Raw genomic sequence first — 22479 nt, forward strand, 5'->3', positions numbered from 1 at the left:
TTCTTTACGATCCTTCCGTCTAACCGACTCGAGTTGTTTTTCAAAAACAATAAAGCACGCAGCGAGAAAAATGAGGAGATTTTTAGGACGACGCGCAACCACCTTCTTCCTTGTTTCGCCGATCACGGGGATAGGATAACAAGTTTTATTCGAAGCCACGGAACAAGTGGCTGACGCGTCTCTCACGAAACAACACGCGTAATAATCTTCGAACGACTTTAGCTGTAAAAATTGCTTTTACGACGTAAAAAACCGTAAAGATCCGCGATCTTAAAACTCGCAAGTTCTCGCAGTGTCTTCACTCTTCTATCGAGAACTTTCGATACTTTTCTTATCCAAGAAAATAGAAGATGGATTTTCACCCTTGTCCAAGAAAAGGGTGGCGAACGAGAAGCGAGATTACGTATATAACATTTCGTTGCATGCGACGTTGCATGCTTAATTCGCATAATTCGCGTAAACAAACAAACAATTTCCCCTTTGTTCCCCATTTTAAATGTCAGTTGTCCGTGCATTAACAAAATGATGTTTGCCGAGCCGAGGTTTGCCAAGCTTTCCCCTTTCGTTGTTCGGCACGTTTCACGGGGCGATACACTTTCCCAAAGAAAACTTGGACACGGTTCATAAAATAAACTATGCCGTGCGTGCAATAATAGAAATAAAAGCGGCTTCCTTCGGCGAGCGTGTGTATAAAACTATATAACACTTGGAAATGTCAATATTGAGAGAAATTAATTTCCGCCCCTGTTGACCGAGATCAACAACGATTCGAAATTATTTTCGTCCCTCCATTTTTTTAATTCGAAACAGCAAAATGCATTTTTCGTTACAAGTTCGTCCTTCAGCGTTAAAATTGGATCGTATAAATAATGTATATGCAAACCATGGTCACTAGTGCAGGGGGAGAGACCTTCCTCCATTTAAAAGTGTACAGCGTTACGCGTATATACACGTATATATATATATATATATAAAACAGCGAGCGAATTTTTCTTCTTTCTCTTTTTTTTCTTTTTTTTTCCCCAGGAAATTTTACGCTCTGCGGTGGAAAGAAAGGATTTGTTCGTGCTACCAACACTGCGCGATGAATATTTAAAAACTCCTCTTTCCCTCCTCTCTCTCTCTCATGTTCGCTATTGTTTCGTTACGTACGTAAGGCGATGATTATTAACTCTAACGAACGTAAAAATTAGCGTGAAAACGTGAGAAAAGGGAAGGAGGCGAAAAGGAAAAGCGTTCGTGGTATATATTTAATTCGCCTGTATCCAAACGAATTCTATAACGAGCTCCGCTAAACTGTTTTTCCTCTTTTTTCGAAAGAAAGAAGGGGGAGAAAAAGGTGAAATGCTTTTCAGGATCACTTCACTTATCCGAGTCGATCGATAATCATCGTCGGGGTTTTAATTAATAAAAGTGGCTCCCGGAGATAGTTTCTCTTTCCACCAACTATATCTAGTCTCATCTCGATAACAATTGCTTAAACAGGCAACTCTCTTTCAAACTCATTTTCCAATCTAAAGATCGTTCTCTAAATAAAACACACGCATATATATCAGTTCAAATATAAAAATAAATAAATAAGAAAAGGGCAACTTTTTTCGATTAAAATAATCAGACCGATCGAATTTGGCCTGGCTGAAAGATTCTCGATGTCTCTGCGCACCTGATCACACCGCCGCTCTAATTCAACGCGAGAGGTCGTAAATTTTCAAGAAAAAAAAACCGCGGGGACGGTGTACGCAGGTGTTCCCCTTCCTTTGCGACAATAAACGCAATTTCGATCGATCGCCTTCGTTGATTACGAAAGTTTCCAAGGCAAAAAGGCGTATCGGCTAATTATCGTCGCCCGCATCTTGGACGAAAGCGTAGAGAAGGAGGAATGACGTAAGGTTCGACACAGGGGCAATTTTTCTCCAACCTCCGTTCAATCCTCGCCTGCAGAAAATACAATCACTGTCCCGGATCCGTTCCGGCAAAGTTCATCCCTTTGTGTACCGAAGGCGAGGTAAAGTGCCCCTCCTCCCTTCATTCATCATCGTCTCTCCCCTCCCTCGCCCTTCTTCGACACCGTTTCGCTCAAAGACAGCCACGTTTCGCTGGACGAGAGACAAGAAGAAGATCGTTAACACGAATCGAAAGAATCGTTGTTCCTGCTCTTCCCTTGTTTTCCAACTGCGTCGCGATCCGCCCGCAAACACCCATGCGCCGTTTCGCTCGACTTGATTAAATTCCGTGCAAATTCTCTTCTTACGCATTAAGCGGCTTAAAATGTAAATGCCTCCGCTGGAAAATTACTATCCGCGCCCGACCTGGAATTTACCGACTCGACAGCGGCTCCTCCGCGCGTGCCGCGACCGAATCGGAATTAAACCAAGTTTAATCCGATATCGATAATTCCTTCTCTGTTTCTGTCGTCCGATCGTTAACCGATTTGCGAACGATTTACGCGGGAATAAGGATCGTCGTGCCTTGTTGTGGTAATTTTTTCTCGTTGGGTTGCCTTCCGCGGATGTGAAACAAGATGGTGCGGTTTTTGGAATAGCACGATTCCTCTCTTCCAGTCTCTCTGATCCGATTGTAAAAGTAATTTTTTTTCGGGGATGTAAAACAAGATGGTGCGATTTTTGGAATAGAACGTTTAGAGATCTCGAATATCGATGATTCTTCTCTGTCGTCCGATCGTTGATTGCGTGTGAACGCCACATGGAAAATGTAATTTTTTCTTTGGTTGCGCGGATATAAAATAAGATGGTGTGATTTGGTGGAATAGAATGTTTAAAAATCGATGATTCTTCTCTTCCAGTCTCTCTGATCCGATTGTTAAAGTAATTTTTTCTTTTCGGGGATGTAAAACAAGATGGTGCGATTTTTGGAACAGAACGTTTAGAAATCGAATGATTCTTCTCTTCCAGTCTTCTTTGTCGTCCAATTGTCAACCGATTTGTAAATAATTTAAGGGGAATAAGCTTGTAACCGCCATATGGAAAACGTAATTTTGAATTACGCGGATATAAAACAACATCTCGCGATTTTTGGAATAGCACGTTTAGAAATCGATGATTCTTCTCTTCCAATCTCTCTGGTCCGATTGTTAATTGTATACGTAATTTCTTTTCGGGGATGTAAAAGAAGATGGCGCGATTTTTGGAACGACACGTTTGGAAACAATCGAACGTCTCGAATATCGATGATTTTTCTCTTCCAGTCTGGGAAAAAGAGAGAGAGAGAAGGAGAGGTTTAACACCTTGGAAAATTTATGGCGGAGCAGGGTATTATTCCGGAAATACTTTGGAATTCTTCACTTGGTATGGTAGGTAGCTGGTTGTCTCGTAGCAACAAGTTGCGTCGAGATTCTCCTGCGCTCGAGTACGTGGTGTTTCCAATGAAACCCACGTTGTTTCCTTCTTCTTTTTCTTCTTTATTATTCATTATTTTTCGTGTTATGCCCGCGTCGAAGAACGCGAATGCGAAGGAAAGTTGACCGCGAGCGAGAGGATTAATTAAAAGTTCTCACGAGTTGGCTTATCCTGTAACAACATTCAGAAGATTTTAATTTAAAAATAATTAGCCAACTCTTGATTAACTTGGTCGCGACGAATTATTCTTGGCAAGATCAATCAGAAATTTAAATCCCTTCACTCTCGATTTTGTTTCTTTCAAATAAGAAGAGGCATAATCGCGACGATTCACGTAACATCGAGAACGAGACTAGATTTCCTAACCATTCGCGATTAAGTCGGTCCTTTATCGAAGAAAACTTGTTTCCTTCACACAACCGAAGGAACGCTTTTATTGCGTACAAATCCTGGTGAAACGAGGAAAAGTTGAATGTTATTTTATAATTTGAGACAGTGGCGTAAACGTGAAAGAAGGAAAAGAGAGAAAGAGCTGACATATACTGGCGATTCCTCCTAGTAAAATTTAAATTATTTATATCGGTTGTATCGACGCGAAATAATAGCCGCGGGCGAACGTCGAAAAACTATTATTTAGTTTGCCAAATAGCGCGGTTATGTAACAATAACCTGAAACAAAAAGAAGAGAGAGAAAAAAAGGGGACAGGAAAAAAATCGGTATAGCAAAACGATATCAATATTCGATATTCAATCTCCGAATCTATAGATAAAATCAAATCCAATCCCTTTTTTCCCGTATCGATTTTATACTTCCCTCCCTTTCGTACGAATCGAGAGATTCGAAAAAAGTGATCGATAATTGCTCGATTAAGAACCGCTCGAGGAGGAAAAAGAAAAAAAATAATTAATTTGCAAAAATGTTGGAATTTTCTCGTTCGATTAGAAATTTCGCTTCGCACGGGGAGGAAGATGATCGTGTTTACGGTTAGCGAGCAATTTGCCGGTCAAAGGAGGCACAGAGAGACGTGGTTCGAGTCATTGGACCGACCACCGCGACGACGTTTTACGAAGTTAATTCCGTTGTAATTAGAGAAGAGCTTTGTTTCCTCGAGGCTCAAAGACAAAGCCTTCGCTCATCGACGCATCGTGTGCGTAGACGCGAGTGGCCACATCGTCGAGTGCAAACCGCGTTCACCAGGACTCACCTTAATCGTTCCTTCTTGCGCCCTCCTTCCTTGCCAGTTCCTTTACTTAGACACTCTTCGAACGTTCCAACCTCTCTCGAGTCAATTTTCTCGCCAACTTCGGCATCCGAGTTTCTCTTCAACGCATTGTCTTGCGCGCAATTTACATCCGTCGCCCTCGAGCATTACGTTTCCACGATTGAAAAGTTGAACGTCGAGGGTATAAAGCGATATAGAATCGTCTGGAAACACGGGGAGGCTCGCGTTTTTTTTATTACAATCGAAACGGTTTGATTTCGAAATTAAGTTCTTTCGAGGAACAGAGTGGTATTGCATTCCTGGCTACGAAGACGTCGAATTTTAACTGCGTAGAACTGCACGATGATTTATCCTTCGTTTTAAGAAAGAAAGAGAGAGAGAGAGAGAGAGAGAGAGAGAAAATTTCAATCATCGTCGATAACGATATATTATTTTTATTACTATCGATACCTGGGAAGAAATTCGATCGAGACAACCTCGTGTGTGCAACCTTTCACTTCAAAGCGACGAACGTACGATTTGTTGCGTATATCGACGTAATCCTTCGATACGTGACTTCGATCCCGATTTCTCGCCGAGCAATTACAAAATAATTTCTTCCCTATCCCCTCGTGCAAGATCGATATCGTAACAGGTTCTTAAAAATTAAAGGTTAACCTTTCGTTCGTTTTATTGGTTTTTCGGAGCAAGATGGTGGAGGAGAGCGATGGTGGGGAAAAGAGAGAGAGAGAGAGAGAGAAAAAAAAGTAGGAAATCACAACTGCGCGAGGTCACACGCGCGTTAAATGGAAAAGCTTTCCAAATGGAAACGGCGGGTATTTTCTTTTTCTCCTGCAACGCCGCCAGCCTCGTTACCTGTCCCCGCCCGCCTCCTCGCGTCCCTCACGTTCCAGTTTGATCACGTTTGATTCGTCTCCAACGATCGCGCATACGTGCCCCCTCCCCCCCTTCGAATTTTCGTCCACGTAGCTAATTCGAAATTATTTGCGCGTTAACGCGGCGAACACGCGTTTGTTGCCAGACTGATTTCCCTCCGAATAGTTGGCGAAACTATGTCCTCTGCGTCGTTAGGGCGATATCAACTTTGCCTCCCCACGCCCCCCTCCCCTCTTCCATTATCGGTGCACACGCATAGCCGACATTAAAAGCCACTTAGCCCTGTTTCGCGTTACACACAGCCAAGAATCCTTTCCGCGACAACGGCCCTCGCATACAACTAGCAACGATACAAACACGTCCATCGTTCCGTTTAATCACCTTGCGCGCTACAGTGTCGTAAGGTGGCCGTTTTTTCCCACCACCAAAACCTACACGACCAAGCTATATATATATACTCGTCTGTCCGTTGTCTAGCCTATATATATATATATATATGTATATACGTATATACGTGCAAACACGTCCATCGTTCCATTTAATCACCTTGCACGCTACAGTGTCGTAAGATGGCCGTTTTTTTCCACCGCCAAAACCTATAATAACCAAGCCTATACATACTCATCTGTCCGTTGTATTAGCCTATATACCTATATATAGGCTACGTACGTATGTATGTATATATATATATATCCACTCGCTTTACCAGCCTTGGTTACTACAACCTTGCTCGCTTTCTTCGTCGAACCGTTACCGGGCCCGCATCCACGATGCCCGCATCGTCGTTTCAATCCGCTTCCCCCTACCTTCGCTTCTCCCGGCACTTTTCCTCCATCCTCTTTCTTCCCCTTTCTTTTCGCCTCTCCCCAACCGATTCTCCCCTCCTGTAAGAGTTCAGACCTACGAGCTGCTGCCCCATTCAACCTAGCCCCGAACTTTTACTTCCGTTTTATTTTCTACGCTTAAAGAATATTTTCCGCGATAAAGAGATCGGGTTATGGCGCACAAAGGCAGCTGCTTTCATTCTGTTTGTTCCGGGGGCGCCGGAAGAGACCACAACGTGAGCTTTGTGTGTGTATATATATATATATATCCCTCCTCCTTTTTTTTTCCACTCTCCAACCACCACTTTACTCCTTACTCCTCGCTTCTTACCGCAAAAGCCGGCCCTGTCTGTCTGTCTGTCTGTCCGACTCTCCGTTCCTTTCTCTCTCTCTCTCTCTCTCTCTTTCTCGCCGCTCATCCGTGCGGCTGGCTACGACTTGCGGCTTTCTCCACGTTTAATGAAAGCTTTCGGGTTACAGGAGTCGGACAGATAGGTTTCTTTTTTGTTTTTTTTTTTTTTTTTTGCCTCTATTAATTAGAGGACTCGAGTCGAGTTATTTCATCGTGAATTGTACGTACGTTCTCGTGATGCGAGAAGGGGAGGGGGGGAGTTTCTTTCGTTGTTTACCACGACAATTTTTTTTTGAATTAGAAATTAAAAAATTGAAATTTCCGATTATCGCCTCGAGGAGGTGATCGAAGATTAATAATAGGAAAGAATCTCGAGCGAGATTTTTTTCTTCCTTTCTTTTATTCTCGGTAACGGACGTGTTCTCGTCGTTTGATTTGAAAGATCGGTCACAATCTCCACCATCCCTTGGATTCGCAAGGAAGCAATATCCTCCTAACTAACTAACCAAGTAAGTAATAAATTTAACGAATCTCGACGTGGAACGGGATAAAAAGTTGGTTTCTTCTCGTGACCATCCTAGCTGCCCATCCCTATTATTCCAATTCCTAATTATCGAGTCTAGGCTGAATTATGAGGGGATATGATACGCGAGAAGATACGAACCGCAGAAAAAAGAAGAGGGAGAAATTCCAAGCGAGATTGGCGAGGTCGCAAGAGTCTTGAATTAGGGAGTGAGAGTGAATCGGGTCGGATTTTTCCCTTCGAATTGGGGAAAAAAGGGGAGGGGAGACGCGAATCGACTCGGTTCGTACAACTGCGCGAGCGAAAAAAAAGACGAGAGAGAGAGAGAGAGAGAGAGAGAGAAAAGGGATCGTGGAAACGAACTGATAATGATATGCGGTCGAGTCGAAGGGCGCTGCCATCGGCCTGGAAAAAGTTTTCTCGTCGTTGGGGCCGCTATTCGAATTACTCGCGTTGCGGGGAAAAAGTTGCGGTCGTTTCCCTCTCTCTCTCTCTCTCTCTCTCTCTCTCTCTCTCTCTCTCTCTGTCCTGTTTCAGATTGGCGAGAGAGTGGAACGATGGAACTAATTATCACGGATCTGTTCTTTCGGTTAATCGGGGTATCGCGTCGAGAGAATCGAGCGAATTTGTAACACGAATTTCGATTTGAATATTTCGGATATTTTTTTGAGATTTCTAATTTCGATCCAACGTTTGTTCGAGATGGGTGACAGAGTTAAGGGGGTTATTGACTTATCGCGAGAGAAAAAATGTTCCTCGAAAGAGAAATTCCCTTCTTCTTTACGCGATCCTACGAAATTGAAAATTGAGAATGTCGTTGTTTATTCGCAGATTTCATTCCTTTTCTTATTACATATATATATATATATATAGAAATGTGAGATTCGAGGGTGCAACTGGTTAATCGAACGCGGATTCTGCACTTGTTTGATGTCTCGAGAAATCCGATTCTTCTTTTTTAAACGATGTAAACAAGATTTTTTAATATAACGCATTCTTCCCCGCGGTGGAAGCCTCATAAAGATATCGGAATTCCGCGGCACAAGGTGAAAGTCTCGCGCGGAATTCATCCGTCCACGCAGTCGAATTCAATACTTCTCGATCGAATATGATATATAATCGTTATAAATCGTCGAGGACGATGTTGCGTTCTAAAACGTCGATCGGAACGATTTCAATAAAAATTTCAATAAAGAAAGATCTTCCCACGAATTTCGAATTGAAACCTCTTCGTGTCTTTGGTATCGCGGATTTGAAGGAAGCTTGTCCATAGCTTCCCTCTAACTTTCCATACCCTTATCCATGCCTCTTTGTAGCCTCTTGAACGCGATCCAGATTCCGATATACCTCTGCACACCTCTGCTGCCTTTAAAATCCTGGTGCACGATTTTTTTTTTTTTCTTTCTTTCTACACGACACGCTGGTTTAAAACGAACGAACAAAAAAGTTGTACAACGGGTACAACGACGTTTAAACAAAAGGAAAGAAAAAGAAAAAAAAAAAAAAGGGAAAAACCGTCACACGCGACAAGAGAAGAAACGAGATATCGCTTCGTATCTTTCGCTCGTTTAATTTCCTCGAAACTGTCAAACTCGGTCAATTATTCAATAGGTCGTGACGCGTCTAGATACAATAGAAATCCGATAGAAGCTCAAAGTCGATAATCTGGAACACCCGCACAACCGCAGAAACTAAATTGACTTTCGCTCAGATAAATCTTTCAAACTTTCCTCTTCCCCCCTCCTTGATCCCTTCCAACTGGGAGAGGAAAAAAAAAAAAAAGCGCTCCTCCCAACCAGAGATCGAACCATTAACAGCCCTCGAAAAGATAAAAATCGTTTCGTCCCTTCTGTTTGATGATACGATGATATTGCTCCCGTCGTATTTATTTCGGTTTTCGCCGATATAAGAATCGAATCGCAAGTTTTCGAGTTTAACTCCAGTTTCTCGCCGCCTTGAATTACCAGAAGAAGAGAGGGTTTATGCGCGCCAAATTCGAAAAAAAGCCTTGGGGGGGGAGGGACGCTTATCAATTATTTCTCGCCTTCCACCTAATCGTCCCGAAATTTATCCCTCGCCTCGATTTATCGATACCCGCCCGCTTTACGTTCGAGCGTAATCATATTTTATTCCACTCCTCCTCCTCCTCCTCCTCCTCCCTTATACTTATTTATTTACCCTGACCTATTTTGCCGTACACACGGGTCGGTATCGATAATGTCCTCCTCCTCGAGGACATGCAAAACGCTCGAGAAACGATTCGTAAATTTAATGGAGCGGAGTTAAAACTAACCGAGGGGAAAAGTCGAGGGGAAAAGAGAATCGCGCTCGATTTCGCCTTACATCGTGTGAACTTACATCCCGTTCCTTCGATTTTCCATCGGCAATCGAGCAAAGATTTTTTTTTTTTATCTTTTCGAAGAGGATCGTTTGTTTCGTTGTTACGTCCATTACGACGAGTGTCCAAATTTCGTATTCTCACCAAATATTTTAAACTTTACATATTATCAAACAAAACGAAGGAATAATTTTTATAACGGATCTGTTGTAATAATAATAAAAGCAATGCGTGCAAAATGTAAATAAATCGCGAGTCTTATTTATCAAAAGCCGAAGGGAAAGTATAAATACAAGGTTCGAGCCGCGTCTTACACGCCGATTCCGGCGAAAGGAATTAAATTCAAAGTTTCATTAAGGATACTTGCCGAATAAACAAGCAAAACCAAAAAGGCGTATCAAAGTAGATTCCCTTCTTCCCTTCCTCTTCTCGTTTTCCATTTCACCGTTTCCCCCTCTCGATCGCGCGATGCACAACTTTCCGCCTCTCTTCTCCCCCCCCCCTCCCTCCCCCACTCTTCGTTCGACCCGCTTTCGAATTCCAAGTTGCTCGGAGTCGAAGAGCGCTCGAGGAGCCGACAACGATTTTCGCGATAAAGAAGCCGGAAAAGCAAGCCTCCTCGAGCCGAAAACGATGCGTCGCGCGTTAATAATTCCTCTTCTGGACCCTCTTCCTCCCCTCCCACGATTCGATGGAACCTTTTGTTTCTTCCCCTCCCCCCAAGAGTATCACCTCCCTCCTCCTCCTCCCCCTCCCCCACGCGTAACAATAGAGTGTACGATCAACGGTGTAATCGATCATTTTTCGAAAGGGGGGGGGAGAGGGAAGAGGGGGCCGTGACACAGCCGTTTTTATAGGGGTAGCGGGGACGGTATATCAATGGTGAAACGCGCGATTCGAAACGCGCGGTGGCTAATCAAATTTATTTTACGCGCGTATTCTTCGTTCGAGAAAGAAGGTAGGGGAGGGGATAGGCGGATTGGGCCAGACGGCGGAGGAATAGAATCGAGTATAACGCGGATATTATCGGGCTCGTGACGCTCCATGGGCGGCTCGATACGCCCCGTTTCCCGCATCAGAAGCGAATTATAACGAGTGACCGGCCACGAGAGGGATCGGAACGGTTCAGAGCGAGCGGTTAATACGGCTCGATAGCCGATCGACCGACCGATCGCGTTATGCCCCGCGGACACGCGAAACGAGCTTAATTTTCGTTCGCTTCTTCTTCTTCTTCTTCTTCTTCTTCTATTTCGTTCGCGCCGAGTTTCTGTTCCTTCGATTTTCGAGTCGTGGTTTCATCGACGTTTCATCACGTCGAGAAAAAAATGGTCTTTTCTCTCGATTCGATGAAAAGGGGGAAGGGACGAATATAATGTATGGAGGAAAGGAACGGGAAAAATAATTAAAGATCCGCGCGAAAAGGGATAGAATCGAGGAAATTATTATAGGTAGGCGAATAAATTCGAATTACTTTACCGTTCGTGGCGCCATCTGAAACAGCGTTGTTTCGTTTTTAAGAAGAGGCGTGACGAGCGCTGCGAGAGGCTTTTCGCGTTTCAGCTTAGATCTGCTGTCGAAGCTATCGAAATGGTTTGCGCTGGTTTCACTGGCAGAGAACGCTGTATCTCACGGAACGTGCGAAAAGTCGATATCAAAGATTTGGAAATTTTAATTTGGAAGAGGACGATCGTTCAGGTGGATCGAGAAAGTTCGACTCAGAATCGGTGGAAAGATCTGAAACGATTAGATAATCTGATTTACGCGATAAAATCCTGAATTTGAAAAAGAAAAAGGGGGGAAAGAATTTATTTGCACACCTAATATACTCGCAAGAAAATGCGTGTTAACGATCGTCGCCACTTTTTGTCCATCCACGCGTTAAATCACCACGCGATTTATTCCAACTTTCCCATCGATTTCTCCGGAGAATAAACGCTGAAATTTGCACGAGTTTCCGAGCAATCGAGGCGGAGCAAGGGAGAGAGAGATTTGTTCGATTCACGCGTATCGGGCATCCTCAAGAATATCGAGAAGAAACGTCGTATTTCCCACGGCTGTGTAACGGCGGCAGCAGAACGAATACCGTCGTTCGAGGACGGACGAATGCCGAGAACTACGAGCGACATCGGATGGTTGTTGTTTTTCGACGACGCGTTATCGAGGAGAGGGGAGAAAGAGAGACAGAGAGAGAGAGAGATGTTTTGTATTCCTATCGACGCGCGTAAGACTACTGCGTATTAGTACGTGTTTTTGTATACATTCTTCCACGCGGTTTAACTCGCGAATATAAACAGTCCAAGTTTATAATTTAGAGCGCGGAGAAATCGAGGAGGGGGTATAATTATTTATGCAGATTCTTGCAGATTAACCTAATCTAAATTAATAATGACGGCGCAAACTTATTAGCCGGAAACTTTCCCGGGTTTAAATTAATCTCTTTTTGCGCAAATTGCACGATCCCCTTTTTTTTTTTTTTAGTTCGAGGCTTCTATCCATAAACGCCTAGCGCGAAGCTGTAGCATGTGGAACTCGAACTCGCTTATTACCCATCCATCGTTTTCCATCGCTTTCGGTTTCGGCGCGAAGGAAGGAGGCGAAGAGCGAGGAAAAGGTGGACAGATTCCGTAATTGGAATATCGAATTCCGAAAGATTGAAATATTTAAAAGAAATAATCAGCGGTGGCAGGGGCCGGCGGCAGGAAACGTCAGGAATTCTTTGCTGATTATTCCCCGGCGAAGAATCCGAATAAGTCCGGTTTCGATGCTCTTTTCTTCGTTGCCTCGGTTCAGGATATTGGATTCCGAGTTATTGAAATGTCGAAGGGGAAGGCACGGCCGGCCCCGTGGCCCCAATAATTTCGCCCATTGATCTTCCCTTTGATGTGCATCGGTTTTCCACATTTTCCACCGCGTAATCGGCCGCGTAAATCACCGTTTCTGGATCTCGTTCTCCCGCCAACTTTCACCAAACTGACCGAGATACAAGTTTAACGGGTATATATCATCCATGGTGGTACGCGAGAACACACCGGAATTCCCGCAAAGTCACTCGTCGTCGCGCGACCAAATATAACGCCTACCACTCTTACCTTTCCTTTCCATTTTCTTTTTACTCTCTCTCTCTCTCTCTTCCTCTTTCCACGTCGCGACGTTTCTTCTTTTCTTACATATCCGATTCTTATCGCCTGGAACATATAAGAAATCATTGACGAAACATTTAAGTATGCAATTACTTAATTTATAAAAAATAAAAAATTTGTAACGATTTAAATTAAAATAGACGTTTTATAGAAGATGTCATGATAAAATTTATAAAAATTTCCCGATCAGTCGGTTCGATTAATCAATTCTCTGCCCAATATATACGCGTATTTCGTTTAAATCGTTTTAAAAATAGTTTCTTTACAAGTTTTATCCTTTTATAAATTTAAAAATAAATTGTTCGAACCACTGTGTGATTCTTCCTTCCTCTTCGTACGTAACTACACGTTCATACCGAGTTTGTCGTTATGGAACGAAATTTCTCGTGCATTTCCCTCTCCACGATCGACGCGGAGATTTATCGTCCCTGTATTCTTTCGTCGCTGTTGATAGAAATTATCGCAGCACACCTCTACGAATATTCAATTCTCGGTCGAATATTCTTCTCGAGAATCTGAAGTTCTGCTGCGTTGTGAACGAGAGAGAATCTCCAGTCCAGTGGAGAAAGAGCGGATGATGGAGCCGATCTCTCGAAAGAGCACACATCAAAATCAATCGAAGCTCGAATTAATTAGATCGAACGATTCGATGATTCGACTGACCTTTCCATAAATATTTGACGGCCGGATCAAAGATGTAGGGGGCGGTTGGTAGCGGAGGGGGGAGTGTAAGCCGCGATAAATCCGATGCTTCCACGAATGCTCGACCCGACCATAAATCAACCATCTATGCTGCCGGCTTTCTGAATATGGAATGTTAAGCATATATCGAAACGCTGTTCGCTTATAATGCGTGACCTCCCCGCCCCCCCCCTCTCGATACGATCGTAGCGCTACCAGCACCCATCATGCCAATAACTAATCGGTGAATCTCAAAATATGAACTGTGCCTAACCCCTGCTGCTGAATTATCGAGGCGCAGACGAGAAAGCGTAAACGGAATACAAATTTCGGAAATAAGCGCGCGTTGATCGTGCCGAAATTGAAATTCGGCTTTCATCCGATTTCGAAAACGGGGGAACGAAACACCGGAGAAATTACTCGATCGATCGAGTAGTTACTCGATCCCTTCGAATCGATCTTTCTCACGGGTTTACCATTTAGATTTTCGTCGAAACGATCCTCCCTCGGTACAAATATTACTTTCCAGGGACTTTCGAGTCTCTCTCGAACATTTCCACATATAACGCTCGTTACTTACAAATTTATCATCGACCGAGAGATTCCGCCAAACTATTACTACGTGTGTGCTGTGCTATGTACGTATATATATATATATAAAAGAAAAATATATTTTGCGAACTCTATCGACTCTCCCCCTCCAAAGTAGCAAAAGTAGTAATTCCATCTAACCCTATACACACGGGCCAAACTTTTCTTCTTCCTCCTCACCATTGTACCCACAAAGCGACCATCCTCCATCCGATGACAAACCGTAGAAACGGCCGTAAGGCGTTTCTAATAACTTTAAGAGTATAATAAACGGGAGTAGTAGTCGAGACATCTCTCGATCCTCCTCCTCCCTTTCCTTCGAATATCTCTTCTTCGCCGCGAGAAAAATCTGAGAAATTATCGAGGGATAAGGGTAAGACAGAGGGGCGGCGAGGTGGAGGGCGAGCAGCGGGTGGGATCGAAGGGGAAGAAGGGGTGTGCGTGCGGAGGGCGCAGTCTCGGCTCGGCGCGCCGGGCATTCGCGTTCGCGGGCCGCGTGCTCGTTGCTCAGTTTCGGTCCAGGTGCAACTGCACGACCTTCCTCCGCGACCACCTTCTCTCTCCTCCGTGTCGGCCGTCTTCTTCCTCCCGGATATAAAAAAGTATCCGCGCGAGCAACAGGGAGAGAAACACAGTGTTCTCGTACGGATCCGCACGGATATATAATAAAACGCGTCCATATAACGTGAAAAAGAGAGAGGGAGAAAGAGACGACTCGTTTTACGAATATACGAGTTTCTTTTCTTTTTCTTTTTTTTTTCCCCTCCCCTCCCTCGTTTCGAAGGAAGAAACACGAATACGAAAGCAGTTGTTGACGCGAGTGACCACCTCCTCCTCTTCTTCGCACGATCCGTTATATCGAACGCGCTATTACGTGTTCCTTTCACGGGAGATCTCGGTCGTTTCGGATCGATCGAGGAGAGGTTGACGAAAAACTCGGTGGTGGATACAAACTTCCCTTCGAAATCTTCCGTTCGACTCGATTTAACTCGTTGGAGAGAGACGATGGGCGCGAGATAGTGAGGGCGGTAATTGAACGGCGCCGAGTCCAATTAACATTTACGCCGGCAAGCTAATCGCTTAAAAAGAAGAAGAAGAAGAAAAGAGTGAGAGAGATCGGGACGCGAAATCGCGATCCGTGGTGAATGTTTGATAAAAAAAAGAAAAATTGAATCCCATCGCGGTTCGAAAGTTTGTGATTGCTCTTTCCTTTCTCCCGTTTCGTTTCCTATTATTTATCGTCGAAGCCGAGTATCGAAGTGAGCTTGTAAACGTGATCTCTTCTCTTTTCGCACGCGCGTGAACGTAAAACGTGTCCCTCGTTGTTGTTGTGATATTTCGGCGAAATATCCCCCGCGTTCCTTTCGTTTTTTTTTCCATTGGACGCTGCAGATCGAAACGGAATTCGAGCCGATCTCCGCCGACTACTGGAGGAAAGGAAAGAAGAGAAACATCGCGAGTGAAAGAAAGAAAGAAGAGCGAAGAAGACTGTGCGGGGGGAAAGGATACACAGGAGATACGATATAATTAAGCGGGTTGGAAAAAAGTGACGACGATGCTGCTGTTTACAGTTTGGTGGCTCGTCCTGCACGCATCTCCTCCGTTCACTCTGGCCGTGCAACGGGCGAAGGAGCTCGGTGACGGAAAAGGTAGGGGAATCGGAATGGAAATCGAGATTAAAACGTGTTCTCGCCTTCTTTTATCGCCCCCCTCTCTCCAAAGAAAGGTGGCGGAGTACGAGCGTTACTACTTAAACAAAGCCCCGGATGGGGACGATTACGACGACGACGACGACCGAGGGCGGCGAGCGAAAGGCGATAACCCGACGACGACAGACAATTGCAATTGTGCAATAAGAATACTTCTCTCGGCGATAATAGAGCCTCGCTATAACCCTCCGCCTCCCCGGAGGCGGCCGGGTTAAAGGAGAGCCGTTGCTCCGCTCAATGACGCGAGATTTCCACTTTATTAAAACGGCCGGCCGCGGACGAGGAACGCCGTCGCGAATTAAAGGCGTTTCGTCTTACCTTTTCTCTCGCCTTTCCTCCGATTGAAACGACAATAACCGAGTGTTTCGCCGGAAAGGTAACGGATAAATGGCTATCCGTTTACGCCTCTTCCCTCTTGCTCGACCAATTAAAACCCTTCCCTTTTGTTATTCGTTCGCGATATAATCGATCGATCCAAGTTTCGCGTGAAATTTCGATTAAATCGCCATTCGAATTTAATCGACCTTTAAATCGTCGTCCCGCTCGAAACTACCCTCCAAGACTTATTCCGTTTCGCCGTGTTGCATCTTTCCGCGTGTTTGCGTGCATTATCGTGGCCGGCTCGAGAGGAAGCGATCGGAGAGAGAGAGAGAGAGAAGAGGGGTAATCTCGAGACGATTGCGAGCGATTTTTCGAGATTCGCGCCAACAACTTTTCTCGAACGGACGACTCTTTCGAAAACTGTGGTTTCGCGAGAGCGATTCGACTCCGTAATACGGGAATGTATGTTTGAAAGTTGTAAGTAATTTTTTTCTTTGTTCTCGAGCAGGTTCGTTGTAACCAATGGTCAAAATTTATCCATCGTCGAAAGGATGGAAAGGTTCGAGTAGCGAGTGTCTCGTGTGTGTAAGGATAAACAAAAGCAAAACGGTAGAATAAAAGGAGAGGAGCAGAGGGAAGAAATGGGTGGAATTCGAGAAAAGTGAGGTATCTTGGAAGAAAATTCGTTCTAACCGGTCGTTCACGCGTTATTTATATCCTCGAAACGGGCCGCGCGTACAAAATTTTTAACGATACTCGCCGGGGTTGGTTCGACGGTTTTTCTCCTCTCCTCCTTCCTCCCTCTCCCCCCGGAGAGAAGGGTATTCCCGCGAAGTTTGCTCGCATAAAATGCATCTTCGTTTCGAGGGTCAGGAGCAAATTGAAGAAACACTAGTTGCAAATGAAGACAAACACGGGGGAAGGGAGGGGAGGGAGGGAAAAGTTGTAGCAACGGCGACTTCAAAGTGGATTCTCTCTGTCTTATCGAGGGGATCAAATTCCTCGAAACTTTGTAAACAAGTCTCGTATCTGGAAACTTTGGGTTTCAGGGAACAGATTCTTTCCCTGTTGTACGTGGTACAGGCCAGGTTAGTTAATTCGTAGAGCCGAGTTCTCGTTTTGCTCTCGTTCGTTTCCCCGATCAAAGTTAAAATTCAAAAATTCAAACTCGAATCCAGTTGAAACACCTTTTCAACGGTATTTTAATTTCCGGCGCGCTTCGTTTCGAGATAAAAAAGAAAAAAAAAAAAAACGTTTGAAAAGAAAGAAAAAAAAAAAAAAAAAGAAAGAAAAGAAAGGAAAGAAAAGTCATCTCCTCCTATTCTCGAATAGAGAGCGCAACTCTGATCCGCGGTAAATAGCGTAAAAGTTGGCGAAGAAGAAAGGGAGGGGATGTTCAATTTTCCGGCTATCGGAGCCGAGCGAGCAAACCGACGAGCCATCTAACGATCGGCAAATGGAAAGAGTCGGGGAGAGGAGAGGTTAGCCCCTCCATTTCGGCGGGAAAATTAAACAAACTGAACCGAACAAAATCGCACGGGTCGCGATAAAACTGAACGGCTGCGACGGCGGCGGCGGCGAACTAACGACGAGATTGAATCGACAAAGTGCAAGGATGAGCTTCGACAACGCTCTTGTTGCGCGACTCTCTTGTGTCCCTTCCCCCTCTCCTGCCGCCGCTCGTTTATTCGTTTTTTGTTTTGGGACCCGGGCAGAAAGGAGCAATTTGCCGGGGTGTGTGTGTTCATTTGTTGAACTGACGCGCGGCGTGCACGAATAGTTTTATGCCACGCCGCTTGTTTCATTGTCCCGCCGCTTCCCTTTATTTTACGCTAGCAATTTTACAAAAAAAAAAGAAAGAGAAAGAAAGAAACGTTTCAACGTGCACACTCGGGCACAAGGAGTGTGGTCGTCCGTTCGTTCGTTCGTTCGTTCGTTCGTTCGTCTGTCCCACTTGCACGAGTTATAGTTCTTCTTTTCACCTCGCGTCACTTTGTCCACGCCTAATCCAATGAAACGTCACGCGTTTCCCCTCTTCCCGACCAAAGGTTTTTTTCCCTCGTAAACGTGTTTCTATTTTTTGCGAAAGAAGCGTTGGATCGCTTGTTCTTCTTCTTCCTCTTCTTCCTCTTCCTCTTCTTCTTCTTCTTCTTCTTCTTCTTCTTCTTCTTCTTCTTCTCCCCTCCCCTTTTTTCTCGCGGAATCGCGTTAAAACGCACGCTTTTTCGCTTATTTCGCTTATTTACGATTATTTACTCTCGTCGACGACATTTGAATCGACGCGGCGAGGTCGTGAAAAAGGCGCGAGAGGGGGGTAGAAGATTCTTCTTTTAAACGCGCGGAGTGGCTATTTTTGATTCGTTTAATTTGTTCCGTAAATAAGCGACCGTTAAATTGGAGTCTTTCCACGATTAAAGGAGGAGTATAAGGTGCGAGTATAACAAGCGTTATTACCGACGCGAATTAAAACGAAGGTTGGAAATTCTTCGTGGCATCGGTTTCCCTTTCGCGTTTCTTCCTATTACGCGTAACAAAGTGGATTTTTAATTAATTAAGAGGAAGTTTCTCTTTCTTTCTTTTTCCCTTTCCTTTTTTACGCGATTATACACCCGAGCATTGATTATTCGAACTTGCGAATCTCGAACCTGCATCGATATCCCTTCGGTGGAAGAATCGCGATCCGGAACGGATAATATAAACCGAACCACGACGGTAGAGCAGCAACTTAGTAACCCGTTACGTTACGTTACGTTACTCGAAACCCGCAAACGTACAATTTCCTATATATTTCCGTTCCAAATTTATCCCTAACCTTTCTCTCCACTTCCTCCACACCCAAATCGAACGTGTAACGAATTATTATCCGAGGCTTGCTCGAGTCGGTCGATCGATCGATCGCGTTCGCGAAAGAGATTTAACGCATTACGAGTGTAATCTTTTAATTAACGATTTATCGCGCGGCGATATACACAGGAATCTCGACGTGAAAAATGATGGAGGGAGGGGGACGGTTCGTTAAACAACCGCGATTTTGGGTTAATTAGCGATTATGGAAATACGATCGCGCTTAATTGGGAGACGAGGAGCGGGGAGGCGGGCCGGTTATAAAATAACGCGAACAGATCGGCCGAAACCGTTCTTCGCGGCCGGTGGCTGCAGTTGGAAACGCGTGTGACCAAACACCATTACTAATTACGCCCCTCTCTCCCTCCAGGAATTGCCAGTAAATTGCCTCCATTAGGTACACAGCCTCCTACCGCATACTTGCTTCGGCTTAACGTCGCAACAGCTGCGACCATCCTCCTCCCGTACGTGCCCTGCCCCCGTAAATAGCCCCGCTATTCCCCGTAAAAATACGAGGTCGAATTAATTCGAGGTGCATTAACGGGGGAGCGGTGGAGGGGAGGGCGGAAGAATCGACGTTTTCTGCCCATTCGAACTTGGAACCGGTCCAACGACGCTCTGCACGCACGCACGCACGCACGCGCACACACACACACACACACCTGCCCTACGACGCTCCGCTCCCCTCCCAAGGAGTCACGCTGTTTACCGGCTATTTGTCCTTGGATTTTACGATCTCCCGACGCCGGAATACCGCGCTACACCGCGCCTAAACGCTCCACCCAAAGATAATCCAAACTTTCTTCTTCTCCCTCCTACTCCTCTTCTGGCCAAACTCGTCCCTTCCCTCCCTCTAGCTTTTGGCTAATGGTCGAACCGGCGGTAGACCACTGCTCGTTCTTGGTGTCGGTCGAAAGAAGTAACGCGCGCGTCGGACACAAGGAAAGAAAGAAAGAAAGAAAGAAAGAAAGAAGAGAAGAACGGTTCGGTTCGAGGAGGATCTTTGCTTCGTCCAAGAGGATAGCCTGGATAGTTTCTCCGCCATTTTTGACGATTCGTAGAGATGGAGAGAAGGCCATATAGACCGTCCGCGGCCCGTCGCCGTTAATTTTTAATTTAACGAGTTTTTCCACTCGGATAATTGCCATTTAAATTAAAGGCGGTGGGAGGAGGTGGTGGGAGGGGGAAGGGAGGAGTTCGACGACAAGATCGATACGAGAGAGCGGGGGGGAGGGAAGGGAAGTCCGTATAGCCGGCGGCCGTGTACCGACGTCCCACGGTCCTTAAGCCGGCCTAAGCTAACTTAAGCTCACTTAAGGTCGCGTCGTTTCGTTCGCGAGATGAAATTGGAACGCGTGCTTACTCGTCCAAATTAAATACACGGTGAATGACGTTTACGTAGCTGCCGCCACCGTTTCTTACGTCGAGAAAGCATTTGTCGCGGCCCACCAATTCCGGATGATTAACTTCGGGGCTTTGTTCGCGCTCCTGGCCTGGGAACTTTCCAGACTTCCATCGTCGCGATTCCTCGTCGAATCTTGTTACGGTTTAATTAAAACGTTACAGCGTCGCCCCTGTAATTCCTCGTTTCGCGCCCCTCTTAAAGTTTTAAACTCGATCGATAAGTGCGTATCGAACGTTCGTGTTACGCGCGCGATATTTCCCTACTTTCGTTCCTCTCGAACGATTCGCCAGTGGAGATCGCAAGGAAGGATCCATATTTCGTCCATTCTTTCACACATTCTTAAATACGAGAGGGATACTTCTCATCCTCGGAAATCGGATCCATCGTCGGAGAAAGTGGAAGAAGGCGAGAGAACGCGAAAGAATATAGGCACGTGTTTCGGATGGATACGAGCGCAGTAGCGAATGTCAATATCGTTCGCGACGCATATCGGTGAAATTCGATGGTAAATAATAAGATGTCGATATCGAATCGGATCGAATCTCGACGTCTCTCGTCCTCGATTCTCGGATCGATCGGTTTCTATCTGGTTTATAATTGATACAAACAAAATTTCGAACCGTATCGGAATTATTATACATCTCCCGTTAAAGAAATATCCAACGAACGGTTTGCTTGCACGGTTATTTAAAACGATAATAAAAGATTACTTTAATCCATTAACGGGTCGGCGTCGATCGATGTCAACCCATTCGCACAGTTCCCGGATTTTTATTATTTTCCTCCTCCTTTTTTTCTTTCTCTCCCTTCTTTTTTAAATCGTATCGCAAAAGTGAACCCCCCGCCTCGAAACCGCCCGATATTTCAAGAGACGCGAAGAACGGGATTTTCATTTTCATTAAAGTAATTACTTTACGCCCCGAGCATCCTCGTATTCCTCCAAAGGTATCCAATTAATTTTTCATCGCAGTTACCTTTCAATTTTATCCGCAAAGCAAACTCAATGGAGCGAATTCAAATACCGGGCTCCTCCCTCGGGGGTGCCAATCATTTATCGATAACTTTGATTACCCCGACGGATAATAAAACTCCTCCGCTTTGATAAATATCTCGCGCGCGTTAATCACACGAAACGACAAGCAAATCGATCAAAAAAAAAAAAAAAAAATGTATTCGGACTGCATCTCTCTCTCTCTCATCCCACCGTTTCGCGTTTCATCTAATTTCGATCGACAAAGGATCCCCCCCTTCCTTTGTTACCCGTCGCGCGACACCCAAGTTACGTAACAACGATCGTTCGACGGAGGGAAGAGGAGAGCGATGGATCTTTCGAGTGGATCTTCTTTACGGAGCGGAGCCGAAAACACGCCTCTCCTCGAAGGGAAGAAATTTCTCGTTCGAGCTCGACCTCGAAAGCAGAAGGCAGGCAACGTTACATTCCGCCCAACCGTTGTGTAACCGTTCTCGCGAGCCGAGAACGAGAAGAGGGGTTTTTATCGAGGGACACGTAGCTACGGAGTCTCGCCTTTCCCCCTCCTTTCAACCCGTCACCGGCGAAGGAACGGCGCTGGTATCCAGGGATCTTGGAACCGCCTCCATCCGTGTTTCTTTTCTTCCCGCGACACGTCCCGCGGGTTTCCGTTTGTCGTTCCCCTTTTCACACAGGGATGGATACGGTTCGACGGATGAAAAGTCCTGGTGGCCTCGATTTCGCGACACACCACCGATCCTCTCGTTTTCCCGCGATTATATATATATATATATATATATATATATATATATATATATATATATATATATATATATATATATATATATATATATATACACACCTATATGATACACAGTCGGATACCATTGTCGCCGCAATAAAGTCGTCCTCGCCGCGAGAAAGACGCGACAAACCATCCCGCCATCGATTCCCGGGATGAAATTATTTTCTCGACAACGTTCGACCCGACGACGCGAAAGCTTTTTCCACGATAATCCTGCGCGAAATCCCGACCCATGTTTCTACTCCCTCTTCTCGTTTCGAAATTGTACACGAACGAAAACGATTCTCTAGTCTACACTCTAGTCATGATATCTTGAGTACGCGTGTGCGTATACGGACTCGTTTCGGGTGGCAGACAGCCAGATGTCGCGTTAATCATTATTTTCCTTCGAGATTCCTTCCCCTCGAAGGAGTCGAATTCGCTCGATTCGATTGCTCGATCCGTGGCAACTCGAATTCTCGTCTCGAGACTTCTCGATTCCGCGATGCTCTCTGAGGAGAAAGGGGGGGGGGGGGAAGAGT

General features: G+C 45.1%; 1 protein-coding gene and 1 long non-coding RNA gene across 3 annotated transcripts in view; one reads left to right on the top strand and one right to left on the bottom strand.

Moving 5' to 3' along the window:
- LOC147658373 (uncharacterized) overlaps positions 1-11574 on the bottom strand; it is a 32659-nt gene extending 21085 nt beyond the window's left edge. The window contains exon 1 of the long non-coding RNA XR_015290532.1: positions 10969-11574. This is a non-coding gene — a long non-coding RNA (uncharacterized LOC147658373). The remainder of the gene's footprint in view (positions 1-10968) is intronic.
- Sol1 (CUB domain-containing protein Sol1) overlaps positions 1-22479 on the top strand; it is a 314064-nt gene that overhangs the window by 163594 nt on the left and 127991 nt on the right. The gene's annotated exons all lie outside the window — the stretch shown is intronic.

This window comes from Apis florea, unplaced genomic scaffold (assembly GCF_048593485.1).
Source record: "Apis florea isolate Af1SG1 unplaced genomic scaffold, ASM4859348v1 contig_2272_pilon, whole genome shotgun sequence".
Classification (NCBI taxonomy): domain Eukaryota; kingdom Metazoa; phylum Arthropoda; class Insecta; order Hymenoptera; family Apidae; genus Apis; species Apis florea.